Genomic DNA, 24,835 nt, shown 5'->3' with positions numbered 1-24,835 from the left:
CCACTGCTGATTCATGCCTCCAACCTCTCCAACACTAGTAGTTCCCTCACCAGGGATCGGACCCATGGCCCTGGCAGTGGAAATGTGGAACTCTAACTACTGAACCACCAACAAATTCCCTCTAATGGAACATTTTCATATCAAGTATTTCAAATTAATGAAGGTCTAACTTCATGAAAGTGTGTGCACTGTCAAAGGTGTCATCATGCAGCTGGCATGTAGAATACTAAAAAGAACTTAAGGGTGAACTGAACTGAATTCATCCAGGAATTCAACATACATGAAGACTTGACATCAGGACCTGTACCTATCATTCAGCCTACAGGAGCCCCACTCTGCCATCCTGATCTGAGCCCCATGCCAACTGGCTCCTAAGCCCTGTGCAGCTGCCCTGGGTGAAGAGATACGAGCTCCTCCCACAGTTACATGGCCTTTGTTCAGATGACTGAAGCAGACAAGCAGATGGTAGAATATCTGAGGAGGGACAGGACGTGCTGATATGATGCTCATTCTCTGTCTGCCTCTGAAGACAAGTTGGGACCAGTAAGACCCAACCCTGGATAGGCCACTGATGTTGGAGACTATGGCTTGGAGGCTTTGAATACTCCTAGGGGTTCTGCTCCTGAGGGCTGAGGGGACCAGGTCTCCATTTAGGGAATACTAGGAACATTCAGGAAAGCTCTGCACTGGGGTTTTTCAAACTTTGATGTGTATCAGAATTACCTGAAAGCCTTGTTGGAATACAACTGCTGGATCTGATGCCCAGGGTCTGATTCAGTAGGTATGGGGTGTAACTCAAGAATCTACAGTTCTTTTTTTTTTTATAGCCACGCCATGCAGTTTGCTGCATCTGTTCCCTGACCAGGGATTGAACCCATGCCCTTGGCAGTGAGAGCACAGAGTCCTAAGCACTGGACTTTCAAAGAATTTCCAAGATTCTGCATTTTTAACTGTGCCAAGGTGATACTGAAATTGCTGGTGGGGAACCATACCTTGAGAACTATTGCTATAGAGCCTGCAAGTGTTTCCTAACAGGATCTGATTAAAGGAATTTTAAATTTACATATTTATTTATTTATAAATTCCCACCTTTCTTAAATTTCTAGAATTAAAAACCTTATAGAAACAAAAAAGATTATAAGAGATAGGAAAAAATTATATGCCAATAAACTGCATAACCTATATTAAATGGCTCAAGGAAAAGTAAAAGATTAGAACAAACCTGTAACATTCAAAGAGATTCAGCTATCAAAACCTCCTAACAAAAAAGTCCAGAATCAGATGGTTACACTAGTGAATTCTACAAGCAATTTAAATAAATAACAATGATCATTCTCAAAATCTTCCTAAAAATATATGAGGAAGATTTCCTAACTCAATCTATGAAGCCAGCATTTCTTCTATATAAAAGCCAAACACAGAACCCGCCCCCCCTCCCAAAAAAAACCTACAGAACAATTTCTCCTATAAAGGTAAGTGCTGCTGCTGCTAAGTCACTTCAGTCATGTCCAACTCTGTGCGACCCCATAGACGGCAGCCCACCAGGCCCCCGCCAGTCCCTGGGATTCTCCAGGCAAGAACACTGGAGTGGGTTGCCATTTTCTTCTCCAATGCATGAAAGTGGAAAGTGAAAGTGAAGTCGCTCAGTCGTGTCTGACTCTTAGCGACCCCATGGACTGCAGCCCACCAGGCTCCTCCGTCCATGGGATTTTCCAGGCAAGAGTACTGGAGTGGGGTGCTATTGCCTTCTCTGAAATATAAGTGCAAAATTTTTCAAATAGCAAACATACAACTACATATTATATAATATATACCATGGGGAAGGGGGGCCTACCCAAGAATGCCAAAGTTGTCCAACATTAGAAAATCAAAGTAATAAGATACATTATTAGAAAGTAAAAAAGAACCACAAAATCATCTCAAATTAAGACAAAAAGCATTTCACAAAATCTCAAGAGACACTAAAGAGCCAAAACATTACTTCATGATAAAAACATTCAAAAAACTAGGAAACTGAATGGAACTTTCTTAATATAATAAAGAGCATTTATGAAAAACAAGTAACTAACTTCATACTCTGTTGAACGACTAAAATAAAAGCTACCCCCCCTAAAATCAAGAAGTCAACAATGTCCATTTTTACCATGGTTTTCAACAAATTAGTGTATGTTGAAGCAGAACAATTATGCAAGAAAGAGACATAAATCACATGCAAGTAGGAAAAAAAGTGATACTATCTTTATTCAGAGACGACATAATCCTTTATATATAGAAAATCTTAAGGAATCGACAATAGCCAAATACTAGTTGAAAATGGCATCACTGACTCAATGGAAATGAGTTTGAGCAACCTCATGGAGATAGTGAATGATAGGGAAGCCTGGTGGGCTGCAGCCCATGGGATCGCAAAAAGTTGGACACAACTAAGCGACTTGAACAAGTTGAAAAAAACTTGTAGGTGGAAGACAACATACAAAAATGAATTCTTTTTTAGAACTAATAAGTTTAACAATGTGAGAGGATAAAAAATCAACCACAAAACACTGTTTTTGTACAGTGACCATTAAAAAAAATGAAAGGGAAGAAAATTACATTTACAGTTGCATTAGAATAAAGGAAACATTTAAAAAAGAAATTTAACCCAGGTAAAAGATTTGTTTACAGATGGGAAGACAATATTATAAGGATGTCACTAGGCACTCAAAACAATCTACAGATTCAATACTGTACTTGTCAAAATCTTAATTCTTTTATACAGAAAATCTCATCCGAAATTCTTATGGAATCTCATGGAAAGGACCTTTAAAGCCAAAATGATCTTGGAAAGAGAGACCAAAGTTGGAAGTCTCACACTTCTAGAGATCAAATTTCACCACAAAGTGACAGTAATCAAAACACTGTGATACAAGTATAGAGACAAACATACAAACCAAAAGAAAACCACTTCCAGAAATAAATCCTCACATATTTGGTCAAATGGATTCTGGCAAGAAAACCAAGATCATGCAAATAAGGGAAACACTGTCTTTTCAAAAAAAACGGTGCTGGGAAATATAGATATTCACATACAGCAAAAAAAGAAATTGAATCCTGGTCTTACATCATGCACAAAAATCAACTGAAAATGGACCAAACATCTAAGTGTAAAAAAATTATAAAACTTCTTAAAGAAAAACTAGTGCAAAAGCATCATGATAGTAGATTTGGAAATGATTTCTTGGCTGTGACATCAAAGGCACAGGCAACAAAAGAAAAAATAAGATAGATTTCATCAATATAAAAAAACTTTTCTGCATCAAAGGACTTTATCAACAGAGTCAGAAGGCAATCAAAGGATAGTAAAAAAAAAAGTTTGGAAATCATTTATCTGATAAGAATCTAGTACCCAGAATACAAAGATGACCCTTGAACAACACAAGGCTTATAAGGTTCAACCACCCATATGGTTGAAAAATCACATATAACTTCACAGATGGCACTCTACATCCAGTTATGCAGACACAGATTCAACCAACTGTAGACTGTGTTTAGTACTACTGGATGCATTTATTGAAAAAATTCTATGTTTAAGTGGATTCACATAATTCATATTCATGCTGTTCAAGAGTCCACTGTAATTTCTTACTATCGAATTACACCAAAAAAAAAAAAAAAACCCAGTTAAAAAGAAATTGTCAGAACTTCTCTGGAGGTTCAGTGGTTGGAAGTCCACCTGCCAACACAGGGGACATAGGTTCATCCCCTGGTCCTGCAAGATCCCACATGCCTTGGAGCGACTAGGCCTCTGCACAACAATTACTGAGTCTGTGCTCTAGAGCCTGTGAGCTGCAACTACTATACTCACGAATCTGAAGCCCATGCTCCACAACAAGACAAGCCAGGATAAGGAGAAGCCCACGCACCACAACAAAGAGGAGCTTCAGCTCACCACAACTAGAGGATGCTGCCTGCAGCAACAAGGATCCACCACAACCAAAAATAAATAATATATATATTTTTAATGGTCAAAGGACTCAAACAGACACTTCTCCAAAGAAGATATATTATTGGCCAATAAGCACATCAAGAGTTGAGGCTCAACTTGTTAGAGAAATGCACATCAAAACCACAATGCAATAACATTTTCCAGTTTTGAGGATGGCTATAATCACAAAATGGAACATAACAAATTTGAGAAAAGCTTTGTCATCTCTGGTTAGGTAATGAGTTCTTACATGTTGACACCAAAAGTACCATTCATAAAAAGAAACAAAAAAGAGACTAACTGGACTTAATCTTTTTTCTCTGAAAAAGACATGTGAGAGATTTTAAAAAGTCATACACTAAGAGAAAATACTTTCAAATCATGTAATTGAAAAAGAACTTATAGGAAGAAAACTTTCAAACGTCAAATATAAGACAGAAAACAGTTCCTTTTTTTCCCCATAGGTGAAGGATTTGAACAGACACTTTAACAAAGAACATAAAAGGGTAACATATATTTCCAGTGGATGCTCTTTACCATTGTTTTGTTGTTTTAGTCTATTAAGTTCTATCCAACTCTTTTGTGATCCAATGGCCTACAGCCCACTAGGCTCCTCTGTTCACAGGATTCCCCAGGCAAGAGTACTGGAGTGGGTTGTTATTTCCTTCTCCAGGTGATCTTCTCATTAGGGAATGGACTAGAACTGAAATGAGATACTACTACATACATATTAACATGACTAAAATTAAAAAGACCATTTCAAGTGTTGGTAAGGAGTCAAAACAGCTGGAAAATTCATACATAACATAGCTGGAAGAAATGGAAAAATAGCACAATCCCTATGAAAAACAGCTAGTAACCAGACACTAACTGTTAATATATAACTAAGCAGCTAAAGTTGAATGGTTCTATGAAGACCTACAAGACCTTTTAGAACTAACACCGAAAAAAGATGTCCTTTTCATTATAGGGGACTAGAAAGCAAAAGTAGGAAGTCAAGAAACACCTGGACTAACAGGCATTTTGGCCTTGGAGTACAGAATGAAGCAGGACAAAGGCTAATAAAGTTCTGCCAAGGGAAAGCACTGGGCATAGCAAACACCCTCTTCCAACAACACAAGAGAAGACTCTACACGTGGACATCACCAGATGTTCAACAACAAAAAATCAGATTGATCATATTTGTTGCAGCCAAAGATGGAGAAGCTCTATACACTCAGCAAAACACAAGACCGGGAGGAAACTGTGGCTCAGATCATGAACTCCTTATTGCCAAATTCAGACTTAAATTGAAGAAAGTGGGGAAAACCACTAGACAATTCAGGTATGACCTAAATCAAATCCATTATGATTATACACAGGAAGTGAGAAATAGACTTAAGGGACTAGATGTGATAAGAGTGCCTGATGAACTATGGACAGAGGTTTGCGGCATTGTACAGGAGACCGGAATCAAGACCATCCCCAAGAAAAATGAAAAAAAGCAAAATGGCTGTCTGAGGAGACCTTACAAATAGCTGTGAAAAGAAGCGAAAAGCAAAGGAGAAAAGGAAAGATACACCCATTTGAATGCAGAGTTCCAAAGAATAGCAAGGAGAGATAAGAAAGCCCTCCTCAGTGATCAATGCAAAGAAACAGAATGTGAAAAACTAGAGATCTCTACAGAAAATTAGAGATACTAAGGGAACATTTCATGCAAAGATGGGATCAACAAAGGACAGAAATGGTAGGGACCTAACAGAAGCAGAAGATACTATGAAGATGTGGCAAGAATACAGAGAAGAACTACACAAAAAAGATCTTCATAACCCAGATAATCACGATGGTGTGATCACTCAACAAGAGCCAGACATCCTGGAATGTGAAGTCAAGTGAGCCTTAGGAAGCACCACCATGAACAAAGCTAGTGGAGGTGATGGAATTCCAGTTGACCTATTTCAAATCCTAAAAGATGCTGCTGCATTCAATATGTCAGCAAATTTGGAAAACTCAGCAGTGGCCACAGGTCTGGAAAAGGTCAGTTTTCATTCCAATCCCAAAGAAAGGCAATTCCAAAGAATGCTCAAACTACTGCACAATTGCACTCATCTCATATGCTAGTAAAGTGACACTCAAAATTCTCCAAGCCAGGCTTCAGTGATACGTGAACTGTGAACTTCCAGATGTTTAAGCTGGTTTTAGAAAAGGCAGAGGAACCAGAGATCAAATTGCCAACATCCACTAGATCATCGAAAAAGCAAGAGAGTTCAAGAAAAACATCTATTTCTGCCTTATTGACTATGCCAAAGCCTTTGATTGTGTGGATCACAGTAAACTGTGGAAAATTCTGAAAGAGATGGGAATACCAGACCACCTGACCTGCCTCTTCAGAAACCTATATGCAGTTCAGGAAGCAACAGTGAGAGCTGGACATGGAACAACAGACTGGATCCAAATAGGAAAAGGAGTACTTCAAGGCTGCATATTGTCACCCTGCTTACTTAACTTATATTCAGAGTACATCATGAGAAACGCTGGGCTGGAAGAAGCACAAGCTGGAATCAAGATTGCCGGGAGAAATATCAATAACCTCAGATATGCAGATGACACCACCCTTATGGCAGAAAGTGAAGAACTAAAGAGCCTCTTGATGAAAGTGAAAGAGGAGAGTGAAAAAGTTGGCTTAAAGCTCAACATTCAGAAAACTAAGATCATGGCATCTGGTCCCATCACTTCATGGCAAATAGATGGGGAAACAGTGGAAACAGTGGCTGACTTTATTTGGGGGGGCTCCAAAATCACTCCAGATGGTGACTGCAGCCATGAAATTAAAAGACACTTACTCCTTTGGAAGCAAAGTTATGACCAACCTAGACAGCATATTATTATTTTTTTTTTTAGACAGCATATTAAAAAGCAGATGTTACTTTGTCAACAAAGCTCTGTCTAGTCAAGGCTGTGGTTTTTCCAGTAGTCATGTATGGATGTGAGAGTTGGCCTATAAAGAAAGCTGAGTGCTGAAGAATTGATGCTTTTGAACTGTGGTGTTGGAGAAGACTCTTAATAGGAGTCCCTTGGACTGCAAGGAGATCCAACCAGTCCATCCTAAAGGAGATCAGTGCTGGGTGTTCACTGGAAAGACTGATGTTGAAGCTGGAACTCCAATACTTTGGCCACCTGATGCAAAGAGCTGAATAATTTAAAAGACTCTAACGCTGGAAAAGATTGAGGGCAGGAGGAGAAGGGGACGACACAGGATGAGGTGGTTAGATGGCATCACCGACTCATGGACAAGAGTCTGAGTGAACTCCAGGAGTTGGTGATGGACAGGGAGGCCTGGCGTGCTGAGGTTCATGGGGTTGCAAAGAGTCGGACATGACTGAGTGACTGAACTGAAGGGAACTGAAAGCAATGCCACTCCTAGGTGGCAAAGTTCAAAGAAAGCTTATGTTCTTACAAAAAAAAAAAGGTGCATTAATAATCAAATGCTCGTAGTAATTTATTCATAACTGCCAGAAACTGTAAACATCCCCAAAGTGAAAGTGAAGTCGCTCAGTTGTGTCCGACTCTTTGCGACCCCATGCCCTGTAGCCTATCAGGCTTCTCAGTCCATGGGATTTTCCAGGCAAGAATACTGGAGTGGGTTACTATTTCCTTCTCCAGGAGATCTTCCCAACCCAGGAACTGAACCTGGGTCTCCCGCATTTTAGGCAGACGCTTTACAGTCTGAGCCACCAGGGGAGTCCAAACATCTCCAAACTATCCTTAATTAAAAGATTATAATTATACGATAGCACATTCACAAGATGGAATACTATTCAACAATTAAATGAGTCTCAAGTACACAGACTATGTACTTACTGTAGAATTCCACTTACAAGACATTGTTAGAAAACCACACAGAACAGAACAGACCAGTGGTTGTTAGAGACTGGGGTAAAAGAGGACTGACTAGAAAGCGACAGCATAACAGAATCTGGGGGTTGAACAACATATCCAAATGACAACTAACTTCTAAATCCAATCAGGATCGTCTGCAGAAACTCATTTAATTCTCAAATAAAATCTCAAATAACTGAGATAATTCTCAAAACAGAAAGGAACTAAAATGAGTAACTACAATATTTTGAAAAAGAAAAAAGTGAGAATAAACAAAATACCTGATTTCTATAAGTATACAAACTTACACAAGTTTAATAAGAAATACAATTATGGAATGCTTTACATGTTTATATGCAATTTACATTTTTTACTTGGAAAAAGCACTGTGGAAATTCTATACCATTTGTTAATACTTATGTGTCATAAGTGTATTTAGATCCTTAAGGATCTGTCTTCCTTAATCAGAAAAACATTTTAATATATACTTTAAACTTACATAAACACAGTATGGGGCTTCCCTGGTAGTTCAGCTCTTAAAGAATCCACGTGCAATGTAGGAGACCCGCGTTCGATCCCTGGGTGGGAAGATCTCCTGGAGAACAGAATGGCAACCCATTTCAGTATTCTTGTCTGGGAAACCCCATGCACAGAGGAGCCTGGAGGCCTACAATCTGTGGGGTTGCAAGAGTCAGACACAACTGAGCAGCTAAGCATAAACCTACTATAGTTTTAGTTTTATACCAATACAACATTAAAAGGCAGAACACTCAGCTTACCTTCCTGCATTTAATATTCTCGCTCAGAGAGTAAAGTCCACTGCTAGGTTTTTTTTTCCCTTAGGGGCTTCCCAGGTGGCACTAGTAGTAAAGAACCCGCATGCCAATGAGGGAGACATCAGAGATATGAGTTCAATCCTTGAAGTCAGGAAAATCTCCTGGAGGAGGGCGAGGCAACCCACTCCAGTATTCTTGCCTGGACAGAGCAGTCTGATGGGCTATGGTCCACTGAGCTGCAAAGAGTCAGACACAACTGAAGCAACTTAGCACATATGAACACCAGGTTTTGGGATCAAGAAACAAGAAGTCTAGTGATAGTTTCAGGACATCTGCAAAATTTTGAGAATCTCATTTTATGAGTATTTTACTTAAGTAAAATAACCCAGTGCACTCTTATTCTCTATTCCCCATTTTTAATTAAGTCTCATTTTACTAAACACAACCAACTTTGTCTTATAAACCTATATATTTGGCTCTCTACAGCTCTCAAGGAAAAAAATTTCCCTTGGTGGAGAAGGTATATAAAAATGATGCATACCAATTTTTCACTTAACATTTTACCATCCTTTAATCTTATTTCTGTTCTAATCATAGCTTTAAAACTCATGTTTACCAAGATGGCAGCCACCATGAAGAAGACAGCTGCAGAAGATGTCAATATCACTTTTGAAGATCAACAAAAGATAAAAAATTTGCACAGAATACAAGTAGAATCACAGAGCTGAAGGAAGAAATAGAAGTAAAAAAGAAACAACTCCAAAATTTAGAAGATGTCTGTGAGGACATCATGCTTGCAGATGACAACTTCTTAATGACACCTTATCACATTGGCGATGTTTTCATTAATCATTCTCAAGAAGAAACACAAGAAATGTTAGAAGAAGCAAAGAAAAATTTGCAAGAAGAAACTGACGCCTTAGAATCCAGAATGGAATCAATTCAGTGGGTGTTAGCAGATTTGAAAGTTCAGTTCAGTTGCTCAGTCATGTCCGACTCTTTTTGCAACCCCATGAATCACAGCAGGCCAGGTCTCCCTGTCCATCACCAACTCCCAGAGTCTATCCAAACCCACGTCCATTGAATCAGTGATGCCATCCAAACCATCTCATCTTCTGTCAGTTACATGCAAAATCTGGGAGTAACATAACCTTGAAGCTTAAACATTTTATATAAGTTAAACATTTTAACTTATGAAAGTTAAACATTTTATATAATGTTTTAGTTTAATAAACTTGTATTTTGTTTAAAATGATAATTTCCCTTCTTCAAATGAAATGGAAAGCAAAACTTTTTTTTAAATTTTCATTTATTTAATGGAAACTTGCCTATTTTCACGTCTTGCTTATTTATTTCATATTTTTAAAAGAAGACAGTATTCATCTATGTATTTTGCATAACAATTATATCAAGTGTAGGGGCTTTATGTCATGTTATTAAAATCAGTTAAGCAATCAAAAAAACAAAAAACTCCTGTTTGTACTTACTACGTTTTTCATAAGCCATTCTAAACATTTCTCTTGTCATTCCAGCAATCTTATAAATTTATCATTGGTCATATAGTCCTCTATTTCATTTTTATAGTAGTCACCCATAAATTGGTATCACTCTATAACTAACTTGGTATTGTTTTTTTTCTCTTTACTGAGAACATCCAACATTCATTAAAGCATCTACCTACATGCTAGACACTGTGCTAAACTTCACTTTCAATAAAGAATATTCCCCATTCTTTCTGAATTATGTTGGTTTTAAAGATGCATGCGTGCTCAGCTGTGTCTAATTTTTTGCGACCCAACTATAGCCCATGAGGCTCATCTGTGCATGGGATTTTTTCCAGGCCAAAATACTGGAATGAGTTGCCTTGCCCTCCTCCAAGGATCCTCCTGACCTAGGGATCAAATGCAAATATCCTGCACTGGCAGGCAGTTTTTACCACTGAGCCACCTGGAAAGATACTACACCTGAAAAAGCACATACATCTCTCTCTCTCTCTCTCACTCTAAAGGTACATTTCTCATCATTCCCAAGGTTATCTTCTAAGCTGAGCACTTCTTCTCAGGGCTCCTAACTCTTTCACTTCTCCCATCAGTTCTCACCCTCAAAACAGAATGTAAAAGAGCTGTTCCTCTCATTTTGTCAAACTTCTGAGGGATAAAGAACAGCAACAAAAATAGTAAAAAGCAGGCAGAAAATCAATAAAGACACAAGTGAACTCTATAACACGATCAATCAACTGTATTTAATTGGCATCTATAAACTGTTTCATTCAACAACAGCAGAATTCACATTTCTCTCAAGCTCACATGGAGCATTCATCAGAACAGATAACATTCTGAACCATAAAAAATTCCTTAACAAATTTGGAAAAGCAGAAATCATACAATGCATGCTCTCAGGCTACAATGGAATTAAATTAGAAATCATTAATAGATAGTTGGAAAAATCACAAAACACCTGGAAATTAAACAACATGCTTCTAAATAGCATGAGTCAGAGAAGAAATCTCAACAGAAATTTTAAAACATTTCAACTGAATGAATATGAAAATACAACTCATCAAAATTTTTAGGATGCAGCCAAAGCAGCTTACAGAGAATTTATAGCACTGTCTGCATGTAGCAGAAAAGAAGAAAATCTAAAATCAATCGTCTAATCTTCCAACCTAAGAAACTGGGGGGGCGAGAGGGGGGGGCGGGGGAGAACAAAGCAAATAAAAACTAAGCGTTAGAAAAGAAATAATAAAAACTAGAGCAAAAGGCAAAGAAGTTGTAAAATAGTAAGTCAAAAATTATGGAAGTGACTAAAACCAAATACTGGTTCTTTGAAAAGATCTATAAAAATTAATAAACATCCACCTAGGCTAACTAAGGACACAATATCAGAAATAAAAAATGGAATGTAAACAGAAAACGACAACACAAAAAGGGTAATAACAGAATACCATGAGTATACTCACAAGATGTGAAACAGAGATGAAATGGATCCAATATTTGAAAGATAAAATATGCCAAAACTCACAAGAAACAGGCAATATAAACTGGCCTACATCTATAAAAGAAACTGCATCAATATTTTAAAACCTGCCACGACATAAAGAACCAAACCCAGATAGGTTCACTGGCAAATTCTAACATTTAAGGAAGAAGCTATAACCAAGTCTCTACCATATCTTCCAAAAGATGAAAGGAGAGGGGATATTTCCTACCTCATTTTATGAGACAGTATTACCCTAACATCAAAATTAGACAAACACACTGCAAGAAAATTACAGACCACTCTATGTCTCATCAACACAGATATAAAACTGTCAACAAAGTGATAGCAAATCAAAAATTTTAAATGTATTTTTAAAATTATGTACCACAAGCGAGATTTATCCCATGTACAGTTCAGTTCAGTTGCTCACTCATGAGCAATCCCATGAACTACAGCACTCCAGGCTTTCCTGTCCATCACCAACTCTCAGAGCTTCCTCAAACTCACGCCCATTGATTCGGTAATGCTATCCAACCATCTCATCCTCTGTCAGCCTTTGTCCTCCCGCCTTCAATATGTCCCAGCATCAAGGTCTTTTCCAATGTGTCAGTTCTTAGCATCAGGTAGCAAATATTGAAGCTTCAGCATCAGTCCTTCCAATGAAAATTCAGGACTGATTTCCTTTAGGATGGACTGGTTTGACGTCCCTGCAGTCCAAGGGACTCTCAAGTGTCTTCTCCAACACCACAGGTCAAAAGCATCAATTCTTTGGCGCTCGGCTTTCTTTATGGTCCAACTCTCACAACTACACATGACTACTGGAAAAACCACAGCTCTGACTAGAAGGACCTTTGTTGGCAAAGTAACGTCTCTGCTTTTTAATATGCTGTCTAAGTTGGCCATAGCTTTTCTTCCAAGGAGCAAGTGTCTTTTAATTCCATGGCTGCAGCCACCGTTTAGATGGTTTCCCCATCTATTTGCTATGAAGTGATGGGACGGGATGCCATGATCTTAGTTTTCTGAATGTTGAGCTTTAAGCCAACTTTTTCACTCTCCTCTTTTACTTTCATCAAAAGGCTCTTTAGTTCTTCTTCACTTTCTGCCATAAGGGTGCTGTCATCTGCATATCTGAGGTTATTGGTATCTATCCTGGCAATCTTGATTCTAGTTCATGCTTCATCCAATCCAGCATTTCACATGATGTACTCTGCATGTAAATTAAGTAAGTAGGGTGACAATATACAGCCTTGATATACTCCCTTCCCAATTTGGAACCAGTCTGTTGTTCCATGTCCAGTACTAACTATTGCTTCTTGACCCGCACACAGGTTTCTGAGGAGGCAGGCAAGGTGATCTGGTATTCCCATCTCTTTAAGAACTTTCCATAGTTTGTTGTGATCCACAAAGTCTAAGGCTTTGGTGTAGTCAATAAAACAGATGTTCCAGATGTTTCTCTGGAACTGTCTTGCTTTTTCAATGATCCAACCAATGCTGGCAATTTGATCTCTGGTTCCTCTGCCTTTTCTAAATCCATCTGAACATCTTGAACACTTCTTGAACATCTGGAAGTTCTCAGTTCACATACTGTTGAAGCCTCACTTGGAGAATTTTGAGCTCTGCTATCATGTGAAGAGTCCAGCTGTGCAGTAGTTTGAACATTCTTTGGCACTTCCCCTTTCCTGGATTAGAATAAAAACTGATCTTTTCCAGTCCTGTGGCCACTGCTGAGTTTTCCAAATTTGCTGGCATACTGAGTGCAGCACTTTCACAGCATCATCTTTTAGAATTTGAAATAGTTCATCTGGAATTCCATCAACACCACTACCTTTGTTTGTAGTGATGCTTCCTAAGGCCCACTTGACTTTACATTCCAGGATGTTTCGCTCACGGTGAGTGATCACATCATCGTGGTTATCTGGGTCATTAATATCTTTTTTGTATGGTTCTTCTTTGTACTCGTCACCTTTTTTTTTAATATTTTCTGCTTCTGTTAGGTTCATACCATTACTGTCCTTTATTATGCCCGTATTTGCATGAAATGCTTCAGGTTCTCTATAATGTTCTTTAAGAGATCTCTAGTCTTTCCCATTCTATTGTTTTTCTCTATTTCTTTGCACTGATCAATAAGGAAGGCTTTCTTATCTCTCCTTGCTAGTCTTTGACTCTGCATTCAGATGGGTATATCTTTCCTTTTCTCCTTTGCCTTTAGCTTCTCTTTTCTCAGTATTTGTAAGGACTCCTCAGGCAACCATTTTGCCTCTTTGCATGTTTTTTTCTAGGGGATGCTTTTGATCACTGCCTCCTGAACAATGTCACAAAACTCTGTTCATGGTTCTTCAGGAACTCTATCAGAGCTAATCCCGTGAATCTCTTTGTCACTTCCACCGTGTAATTGTAAGGGATTTGACTTTGGTCATACCTGAATCGTCTAGTGGTTTTCCCTACTTTCTTCAATTTAAGTTTGAATTTTTCAGTAAGGTGTTCATGCTCTGAGCCACATTCAGCTCCCAGTCTTGCTTTTGCAGACTGTATAGAATTTCTCCATCTTCAGCTGCAAAGAATATAATCAATCTGATTTCAGTACTGACCATCTGCTGATGTACATGTGTCGAGCCATCTCTTGTGTTGTTGGCAAAGGGTGTTTCTATGACCAGTGCATTCTCATGGCAAAACTCTGTTAGCCTTTGCCCTACTTTATTTTGTACTCCAAAGCCAAACTTGTCTATTACTCCAGGTATCTTTTGACTTCCTACTTTTGCATTTTAGTCCCCTATGATGAAAATGACTTTTTTTTTTTTTTTTTTTTTGGTGTTAGTTCTACAAGGTCTTTTAGGTCATCATAGAACTGTTCAACTTCAGCTTCTTCAGCATCAGTGACTGGGGCATAGACTTGGATTACTGTGATACTGAATGGTTTGTCTTGGAAATGAACACCATGAACTATAGCCTTCCAGGCTCCTCTGTCCATGGGATTCTCCAGGCAAGAATACTGGATTGGGTTGCCATTTTCTTCTCCAAGGAATCTTCCTGACCTAGGAATCGAACCCTGGTCTCGTGCATTGCAGGCAGATTCTTTACCATCTGAGCCACCAATAACGTCCTTTATCCCAGGTACACATGTCTAGTTAAAATGTGAAAATCAAATAATGGAACCCATCATAACAAGAGGCAAAGAAGTAAAGCCACACAGTCATATCAATAAATTCAGGAAAAACATTTCATAAAATCCAACACACATTCATAATTTTTAAAAGAACTTTCACTAAACTAAAATAGATGGGAACTTCTGAACTTACACCAAACACATACATAATGGGAAGAACTAGCCCTCTTAAGAACAAAGCAAAGATATCTTTTACCATTCCTTTTGAACACTGTACTAGAAATTCGAGCTAAAGCAATAAGAAAAGGAAATAAAAGGTATACAGACCAGGAAGGAAGAAATCAAACTTTCTTTGTATGCAGATCACATGACTGTCTATACAGAAAACCTGAAAAAACTGAAAAGCCATTTTTCATATATAAAATGAACAAATGAAATTTGAAATTAATACACCATTTACATTGTTCAGTCGCTATGTCATGTCTGACTTTTTGTGACTCCAAGGACTGAAGCACACCAGACTCCTCTGTCCTCCACTATCTACCAGAGTTTGCTCCAATTCATGTCTATTGATTTGGTGATGTTGTCTATCCATCTAACCATTTACATCAGCACCAGAAGAAAGATAAATATTTGAATATAAATCCAAAACAATATGGACAAGATCTAGACAAGGAAAACTCCAAAATTTCAATGAAAAATCTAAGAACTAAATATGTGCTCAGTTGCATCTTGAGTCTTTGTGATCCCATGGACTATAGCCCGCCAGGCTCCTCTGTCCATGAAATTTTTCAGACAAGAATATTGGAGCAGGTTACCATTATCTACTCCAGGGGAATCTTCCAACCCAGGGATGGAACCTGTGTCCTTGGAATCTCCTGCACTGGCAAGTGGATTCTTTACCACTGCGCCACCTGAGAAGCCCAAGAACTAAATAAGCAGATAGCTATTCCTGGTTCAGATAGGAAGACTCAAAATTGCCAAGATGTCAGTCCCATATTGGTCCATAGATTCAACACATTCCCTGTTGACTGCATAAGAAGTTAATTTCTATATATCAAAAACTGGTGCTAAAGTTGATTTGGAGGGCAAAAGATCTAGAATAGGCAAAACAATATTCAAAAACAAGAACAAAATTAGAAGACTGATAATATCTGAATTTAAGATTTGCTTTAATATGTCTATAGCAATCAAGACTATGATAGTGACAAAAAAAATAGACAACTAGATTAATAAAATAATACAGAGAGCCCAGAAGTCAACCCACCCAAATAGTCAATTGATCTGTGACAACTGAACAAAGTGATATAATGGAGAAAACATCATCTTTTCAACATATGATGTTAAAATTGGATATCCATGTGGGAAAGAAAGAATTTAAAGCCTTCAAAAAATTAACTCAACATGGATCAAAGAACTAAATATAAACTCAAAAGTAAAACTCTTAAAATAACATATGGAAAAATCCAGATGACCTTGGGTATGGTGATGATTTTTTAGGCATATGGTGATGACTTTTTAGATACAACACCAAAGGCACGAACTATGAGGAGAAAATGATAGTTAAACTGGACTTACTAGAATTAAAACTTCTGCTCAGCAAAGGACTGTCAAGAAAATGAAAAGACAAGTCACAGACAGGGAAATAATATTTCTCTAGACATTTTTGTTTAATATTTTCAATATGTTTTTAATCTAATATCTTAAGCATCCAAAATATATAAAGAAGTGTTAAAACTCAATAAGAAAACAAATAACCTGCTTAAAATATGGGTATAAGACTCGAACACCTCACAAAGGAAACTACACAGCTGGCATATAAGCAAAGAAAAGATACTTAACATCCTATGTCATTAGAGAACTGCAAATTAAAAAACAGTACGATACTTCTACACTCAGAATGGTGAAAAGCCAAAAGACTGACAAAACCAAATGCTGACAAGTAAATGGAACAACAGAAATTCACTGCTGGCAGGAAAACAAAATGGTATAGCAACTTTGGATGACAGTCTGGCAGTTTCTTACAAACTCCATATATTCTTACCATATGTTCCAGCAATCATGCTCCAAAGTATATATCCAAAGGAAGTAAAAACTCATCTTCACACATAAACCTACATAAAGATGTTTAGTGGTTTTATTCAAAAGTGTGAAAACATGGAAGGAACCATGATGTTCTTCAGGAGATGAATGGATAAATAAACTGTGGTACATGCAGACAATGGAATATTACTCAGTACTAAAAGGAACGAGTCACCAAGTCAGGAAAAGACACAGGAAAAGTCATATGCATATTAGTAACTGAAAGAAGTCAATCTGAAACTGCCACATACTCCATGATTTCAACTACACTGCAGTCTTGACAAGGCAAAACTATGAGACGTTAAAAATACCAGTGGTTGCCAGGGATTACAGGGCAGAAGAGATAATAGGTGGAGCACAAAAGGTTTTTACAGAAGTAAAACTTTTTGTATGATACTATAATGATGGACACATGTAATGATATAGTTATAAAAAGCCATAGTTTATACAACACCAAAAGTGAACACTAATGTTCACTCTGGGTGATAAGGACATGTCAGTGTAAGTTCACCAATTAAACTCACCGCTATGTGTGTATGTACCGCTATGGTACAAGATGATGATAGTGGAAGAGACTGTATGTACTTGGGGACAAGGAATATATGGGATAGTCTCTGTATATTCCATTCAATTTTGCTGTGATTCTAAAATTTCTCTTAAAAATAAAGTCTTTTTTTAGAAATAGTAAATAACTTATTAGCCAATTAAAGTTTTCCACAGAGTTAATTTATATCCTTGGTCAATTTTCTGATCTCACGTGGATTTAAGCACATGTGTACACCCAGAGATACAGAGGCATAATGCCCCATCTACTTAAATACGCAGTGCCCCTATCTGTTTACCATGCACTGTGCCAAAGATGATGACAGGAAGAAAAATAAAATTCAGAATATAATGACCAGCCAGTATCTTGCCTCAATAACACCCGGTTTTATAAATTCTCATTAACTGATTCAAGAACAAGGGTTAAAAAGCAGTATCTATCACACAGCTTATTTCCAATTACAGGCAGTATCACCTGTGGAGTACAAAGTTCTAGTCTTTAATCAGAGGAATTCACTCTCCAGGCAGACTTACAATCTAATTAATTCAGGACCCTATTTTATCACTCCTAAAATTTTATCTGAGCTGTCTCAGAGAATCTCTTAGCAGTGAATATGTATATATATACGCATGTGGGTATATGGTAGTGGGTGGCACATGATTTGCAAAGCAAAACAATGATTAAAATGGTGTTTCTGAAACTGTGGACTTCTCCAGTGATCCAGAGTTTAAGAATCCACCCTGCAATGCAGGGGACAAGGATTCAATCCCTGGTTAGCAAACTAGGATCCCACATGCTGTAGGGCAACTGAGCCCTCACACACTAGAGAGCCCATGCGTTTTTCGCAATGAAGATCCTGAATGTTGCAGGTGGGATCTGAAGTACTACTCTGCACCAACACAGAAATGTTATACTCATTTACTGTTTTAACTAGAATTATGATTGTTACCTATGTTCATGACAGCAAATTAAAGATATTAAGAGAAAAAAAATTTCCAATACATAAATGTATACATCATACTATGAAAAATTTAAGTAGATTTCAATCAAGAAAACAAAGTACCAATCTCTTTTCTAAGTAAAAGTAGCCTACAAATGAGAAAATTTTTCTAGTTCTTTCAGTGAATAAAAAGAATGCCAAAATAGAGTTCAAACCTCCAATTTACACAGCAATACCTACTACAAGATGAAGCAAATAGGAAAAAGGCACTATTATGACACAGGAAATGGAGAAGTAATAAACTTTGGAAAACATTAATCCTCAAAATCTCAAATATTAAAGAGACAAGACAACTTACACCAAAATTGAATTACGTGCTAAATGGGATAGTTCACTGGTAACAGCAAGTTGACTCGTTCATTAGTCCTCTTTTTCTCTTCAAATATTCTAAAAAAGTATCCCCTTCTTTTACCATCTCCAGGTAACAAAGCCTTAAAATTAAAAGGAATTATAGCAGAGGGCTTCAAGAATTTGGGCCCTGGATCCAGATCATCTGGGCCTTAAGCTTTCTAACTCTGTAACTCACTATGCCTCAGTATTCTCACCTCTCAAACAGAAATAATGCAACTAACAAAAAAAAAAAAAAAAAAGCTTCATTTGGTTGCTGAGAGAAATAATTGGAAGAATGCCTATAACTTTAAAAAATATTAAGACTGAGCTACAGAAAGAAGTATATAAAAACATAAAGCTCTGCAAGCCCAAGTATCTGTTCTTTTTGCCCCATCTTACACTCTTAATGGGGCTTCCCAGGTGGCACTGGTGGTAAAGAACACGCCTGTCAATGCAGGAGATGCGGGTTCGATCCTTAAGTTGGGAAGATCCCCTAGAGGAGGGCATGGCAACCAACTCCAGTATTCTTGCCTGGAGAATCCCATGGACAGAGAGGAGCCTGAAGGGGCTATAGTCCACAAGGTCGCACAGAGTCAGATATGACTGAAGCAAATTAGCACACATGAAAGCATACTCTTAATGCCTGAAACCTAGTAAAAATTTGTTCAATTAAACTATGTGACCATGCATGTATATTATGTAAATACATTTGTAAAAGCAGTAGTTGCAAAACTGAACATGAGAATTCTCAGATGGTTAACAAACCAAAAGCAGCAGCATTTTCTTTAAAAGCAAACACAAAAATAGTTGACAGTAGTATTCTCAGTAACTGACTTATTCAGCAGTGACATTAAGATGTTGGGCAGATGAAAGTGGGAAGCAAGGGGGTTAAGTGAAAAGATGGAGGAACAGCGCATATGAGAAATGGAAGAAAGTTGTTTGAAAAAGCCTCCCACAAGTGATCTTATACACACATACAACTCTACCACACAGAAAAATGTCCTGGCACTAAGGAAAAAGGACAAGCCAAAATAAGACTCCTGTCATATCCAGAGAACTTCAAATTTTTTTGTTTTGACCGAACTCTTCCAAAACTTTACATGTTGCCCTTGGAAAATGCAGTTCCATGATAAACATCCTCAAACTATTTCCCAAATTCTTCCTTCTTATCTTCTTCACATCTAGTCACATTTTCCCTTTACTTTTTATATTTCCATTACTTTATGTTCTTATAACTCTAAAACCAAGAGATAACAGCAAGAAACTTAAAACTCTCCTACAATCGCAACTTTCACTGCTTCTCTCCCATTACTTTACTCCTAATTTCAAAGTGCTTGTTATTTCTCGACAAAACCAATTCTCTTCTGCTTCTGTGCATGTGCAAATACTACCTCATGCCCAATAAAACCCTACTCCTCCTGAAGCAAATTCGAAAGCTCTAAACTTCTTGAAATCTAGGCAGGGTTAAGAATCACACTTATAAGCTTTCATACCACGCTGTACGTACCACTGAGAGTACCTTTTGCTGCATACTATGTGTGTGTGTCTGTGTGTGATCATGTATTATTTTGTTAGTAATAGTTCCACAAATTTCTTTCAGCTCCTTACTTCTGTCACTCCACTCTGTTACTTTTTCTATTAATTTATTTTTAATTGAAGGATAACTGCTTTACAGAATTTTGTTTTCTGTCAAACCTCAACATGAATCAGCCATAGGTATACATATATCCCCTCCCTCGTGAACCTCCTCCCCATCTCTCTACCCATCCCACCCCTCTAAATTGATACAGAGCCCCTGACTGAGTTTCCTAGGGCAGTTTTAAGTTCACAACAATTCACCACGCAATTTAAGTAATTCATTTGCATTTCTAGCTCTGTAGGAGATTTTATGATCTTCTAGAGAGAAATGTACCCATTCCAGTGTTCTTGCCTGGAGAATCCCAGGGACGGGGGAGCCTGGTGGGCTGCCTGCCGTCTATGGGGTCGCACAGTTGGACACGACTGAAGCGACTTAGCAGCAGCAGCACCAGCAGGGAGAAATGTCTTCTCATCTTGTTCTTAAGGAAATGTCTAGTACCTGGCACCCAGAAAGGTGGCTTCTTAGCAAGTGTAAAACATTAATAAAGTGGTAAGTGAAAGTGTTAGTCGCTCAATTGTGCCCCAACTCTTTGCAACTGCATGGTCTACCCATGGAATTCTCTAGGCAAGAACACTAGAGTGGATTGTCATTCCCTTCTCCAGAAGATCTCCCCAACCCAGGGATCAAACTGCATCTCTTGCATCTCCTGCATTGGCAAGTGGATTCTTTACCACTGAGCCACCAGGGAAGCTCACTGAAGTTGTAAGTAAATTGCTAGTTCATTTATAAGTTTGTTTGAAATATTTATTTATGTGGCTTTAGTTGCACCATGTGAGATCTCAAAAAAAAAAAAAAAAAAAATCGTAGTAGGTGAACTCTTAGTGCCAGCAGATGGGATCTAGTTCCCTAACCAAGGATCAAACCCAGAGCCCTTGCACTGGCAGTGTGGAGTCTTAGCCACTGGACCACAAGGGAAGTTTTTAAAGCTATTGTGCATGGGATCTTTTTCTCACTATAATTTCTAACCAGTTACATAGCTGTCATAAAAACTGCCTTTTAGTTTGACTGAGATTTCTCATTTCTGTAAATCTGTACAGCACCAAAACTACAAAAAGAAGTCAGATTACAGTAAGCTTCACCCCTGGTTCCTCTCTAGAGAAGGTTGAGGCCTCCTGAGTTAAGTTTCAAGAGTTCAACAGGCAGGTGTACTATGTGAAAAATGTAGAAAAATAAAAAAGCATCAATTGAACAGATCCAAACTAGAGTTTTGATAAGGAATCAGAATCCAAAGTCAGATGCAAAATGACAAATCTAACAAATAGGAGTAAAATTACAAACACAAAATGGAACTAAGAGAAAAGAATCTTACATAAAGTATTACATCAAGACCAGAGCAGACTGGAAACAAATAACAAAACTTCAAAGACCACATGAATATAATACATGGATTTGTGGCAGAGTCAAGACATTTGCTCATCTTTATTATTAATCTAACTTAACAAAAATTTTAAGAAAGCATTATAAATATGTATCCATTATCATTTTAAGAAAAAATTAAACTTAAATAAATTTAAATATATAGCCCTCTAAGTGAAGTGAGTGAGTGACCCTGTGGACTGTAGCCCACCAGGCTCCTCCGTACATGGGATTCTCCAGGCAAGAATACTGGAGTGGGTTGCCATTTCCTTCTCTTTTAGCCCTCTAAAATTATCTTTAAAAATATTAAATTATACAACTAACCAACTACAAATATGTTATTGATTGGCTTGCTCTAAATTTAAATAGGATTAAAAATGCCATCAACCTTTAAGATAGCTAATAAGTAAAAATGAACACCAAGGAGATTAACTTCCTTACACTGAATCATCCTGTACTAAGTATACAAGAGAGAATACAATTGCAAACACTTAACTGACATACCTGTCTGCCAAAATTTCCACAATATTCTTTTATTTACAATTCACTGTTTATCAGCTTGTACAATATTAATTTGCAAAACTAACTTTCTAACAGTAATTCTAATTTTCAAAATAAAAGCAACATATTAAACTTTTCTCACTGCACAATGCATACTTCTATTCTCTGGTTTAGGGATGAATGTGTAGTCTCCAGGAGACATTCTGGAATAGTTTTCTACATGCTTAGTTTCACAGATGAATAATCCCACAAACTTAAAAAGACAAGACCATATTCTTCTGGAGCCCTCCATTCCATATCCCCAGTGGTATTTAAATGCCCCCAATGGTATTTGATCTACAAAATGCAAGGCAATGTTATAAAATGTTGGTATCAAAAAATGTTTAAATTATGGTGCTTGCCATGGTCAAGTAGGGTTTATCCCATGGATGCAAGGATCCTTCAATATACACAAATCAATCAATGTGACACTCTGTATTAACAAAAGGAAAGATAAAAACCATATGACATTCTCAATAGATGCAGAGAAAGCCTTTGACAAAATTCAATACCCATTTATGATTTAAAAAAAAAAAAAAAACTTCAAAAAATGGGCAGAGAAGGAATCTACCTCAACAAAATAAAGGCCATACATGATAAACCCAGAGTAAACATTATTCTCAATGGAAAAACTGAAAGCATTACCTCTAAGATCAGGAACAAGACAAAGGTGCCCACTCTCACCACTATCATTTTTTGGAAGTCCTATCTATGGCAATCAGAGAAGAAAAGGAAATAAAGGGAACCCAGATTAGAAAAGAAGTAAAACTCTCACTGTTTGCAGACAACAATGATACATGGAGCCCTAAAGATACAGTAAGAAATTTACTAGAGCTAATCAGTGAATTTACCAACATTGCAGAATAAAAAATCATTACACAAAAATCACTTGCATTTCTATACACTAACAATGAAAAATCAGAAAGACAAATTAAGGAATCAATCCCATTCACCACTGAAACAAGAATATCTAGGAATAAACCTACCTAAGGAGACAAAAGAGCTGTATACAGAAAAACATAAGACCCTGATAAAAGAAATCAAAGATGACATAAACAGATGGAGAGATACTCCATGTTTCTGAGGTAGAACAATCAATATTGTGAAAATGACTAAACTACCAAATGCAATCTACAGATTCAATGCAATCCCTATCCAATTATGAATGGTAGTTTTCACAGAACTAGAACAAAAAATCTCACAATTCATATGGAAACAAAAAGGACCCAGAATAATCAAAGCAATCTTGAGAAAGAAGAATGGAGCTGGAGCAAACTTCAGACTATACTACAAAGCTACAGTCATCAAGACAGTATGGTACTGGCACAAAAACAGAAATATAGGCCAATGGAACAACACAGAAAGCCCAGAGATAAGCCCAAGAAACACCTATGGACACCTTATTTTTGACAAAGGAGGCAAGAATATACAATGGGGCAAAGACAGTCTCCTCAGTAAGTGCTGCTGGGAAAACTGGACAGCTACATGTAGAATAAAATTAGAACACTTCCTAACACCATATACAAAGAAAAGCTCAAAATGGATTAAAGACATAAATGTAAAACCAGAAACTACAAAACTCTTAGAGGAAAATATAGGCAGAACACTCTGTAACATAAACCACAGCAAGATCCTCTATGACTCACCTCCTAGAATAATGGAAATAAAAACAAAAGTAAACAAGTGGGACCTAATTAAACGTAAAAGCTTTTACACAGCAAAGGAAACTGTAAGTAAGGTGAAAATACAACCCTTAGAATGGGAGAAAATAATAGCAATTGAAACAACTGACGAAGGATTAGTTTCAAAAATACACAAGAAGCTCACACAACTCAATATGAGAAAAACAAAACACCTACCCAACAATTGGGCAAAAGACCTAAACAGACGTTTCTCCAAAGAAGACATAGAAATGGCTTATAAACACATGAAAAGATGCTCAACATCATTCCTTATTAGAGAAATGCAAGTCAAAACTACAGTGAGTCAGTCTCACACCAGTTAGAATGGCCTCCATCAAAAAATTTACAAACAGTAAGTGCTGGAGAGGGTGTGGAGAAAAGGGAACCCTCTTGCACGGTTGGTGGAAATGTAAATTGATACACCCTTTATGGAAGACAGTACAGAGATTTCTTTTAAAACTAGGAATAAAACAACCATGCTGCTGCTGCTGCTAAGTTGCTTCAGTCGTGTCCGACTCTGTGCGACCCCATAGACGGCAGCCCACCAGGCTACCCCGTCCCTGGGATTCTCCAGGCAAGAACACCAGAGTGGGTTGCCATTTCCTTCTCCAATGCAGGAAAGTGAAAAGTGAAAGTGAAGTCGCTCACTCATGTCCAACTCTTCGCAACCCCATGGACTGCAACCCACCAGGCTCCTCCATCCATGGGATTTTCCAGGCAACAGTACTGGAGTGGGGTGCCACTGCCTTCTCCAAAACTACCATATGACCCAGTAATTGCACTACTAGCCATATGCCCTGAGGAAACCAAAATTGAAAATGACACCTGTATTCCAATGTTCACTGCAGTACTATTTACAATAGTTAGGATATGGAAGCAACCTAGATGTCCATTGACAGATGAACAGATAAAAAAGCTGTGGTAATATCCACAATGGACTATTACTCAGACATAACAAGGAATGCATTTGAGCCATTTCTAA

The 24,835-nt window shown here is 37.7% G+C and overlaps 1 protein-coding gene and 1 pseudogene across 3 annotated transcripts in view; one reads left to right on the top strand and one right to left on the bottom strand.

Annotated features, from left to right (window-relative positions):
* Positions 1-24,835, bottom strand: part of STAG1 (stromal antigen 1) — a 504,783-nt gene that overhangs the window by 366,816 nt on the left and 113,132 nt on the right. Inside the window, exon 1 of one of the 3 annotated variants that reach the window (XM_027545439.1) lies at positions 8,322-8,417. The exons of the other annotated variants lie outside the window; for them this stretch is intronic. The gene's annotated coding sequence lies outside the window, so the exon portion shown is untranslated. Of the gene's footprint in view, positions 1-8,321; positions 8,418-24,835 lie in introns of those variants that run through there. 3 annotated transcript variants of the gene reach the window in all.
* On the top strand, positions 9,204-9,784 carry LOC113894842 (annotated as a pseudogene).

This window comes from Bos indicus x Bos taurus, chromosome 1, assembly GCF_003369695.1.
Source record: "Bos indicus x Bos taurus breed Angus x Brahman F1 hybrid chromosome 1, Bos_hybrid_MaternalHap_v2.0, whole genome shotgun sequence".
NCBI classification, from domain to species: domain Eukaryota; kingdom Metazoa; phylum Chordata; class Mammalia; order Artiodactyla; family Bovidae; genus Bos; species Bos indicus x Bos taurus.
The sequence above is the reverse complement of the archived record's forward strand: the minus strand, read 5'-3'. Positions and strand labels throughout refer to the sequence as shown.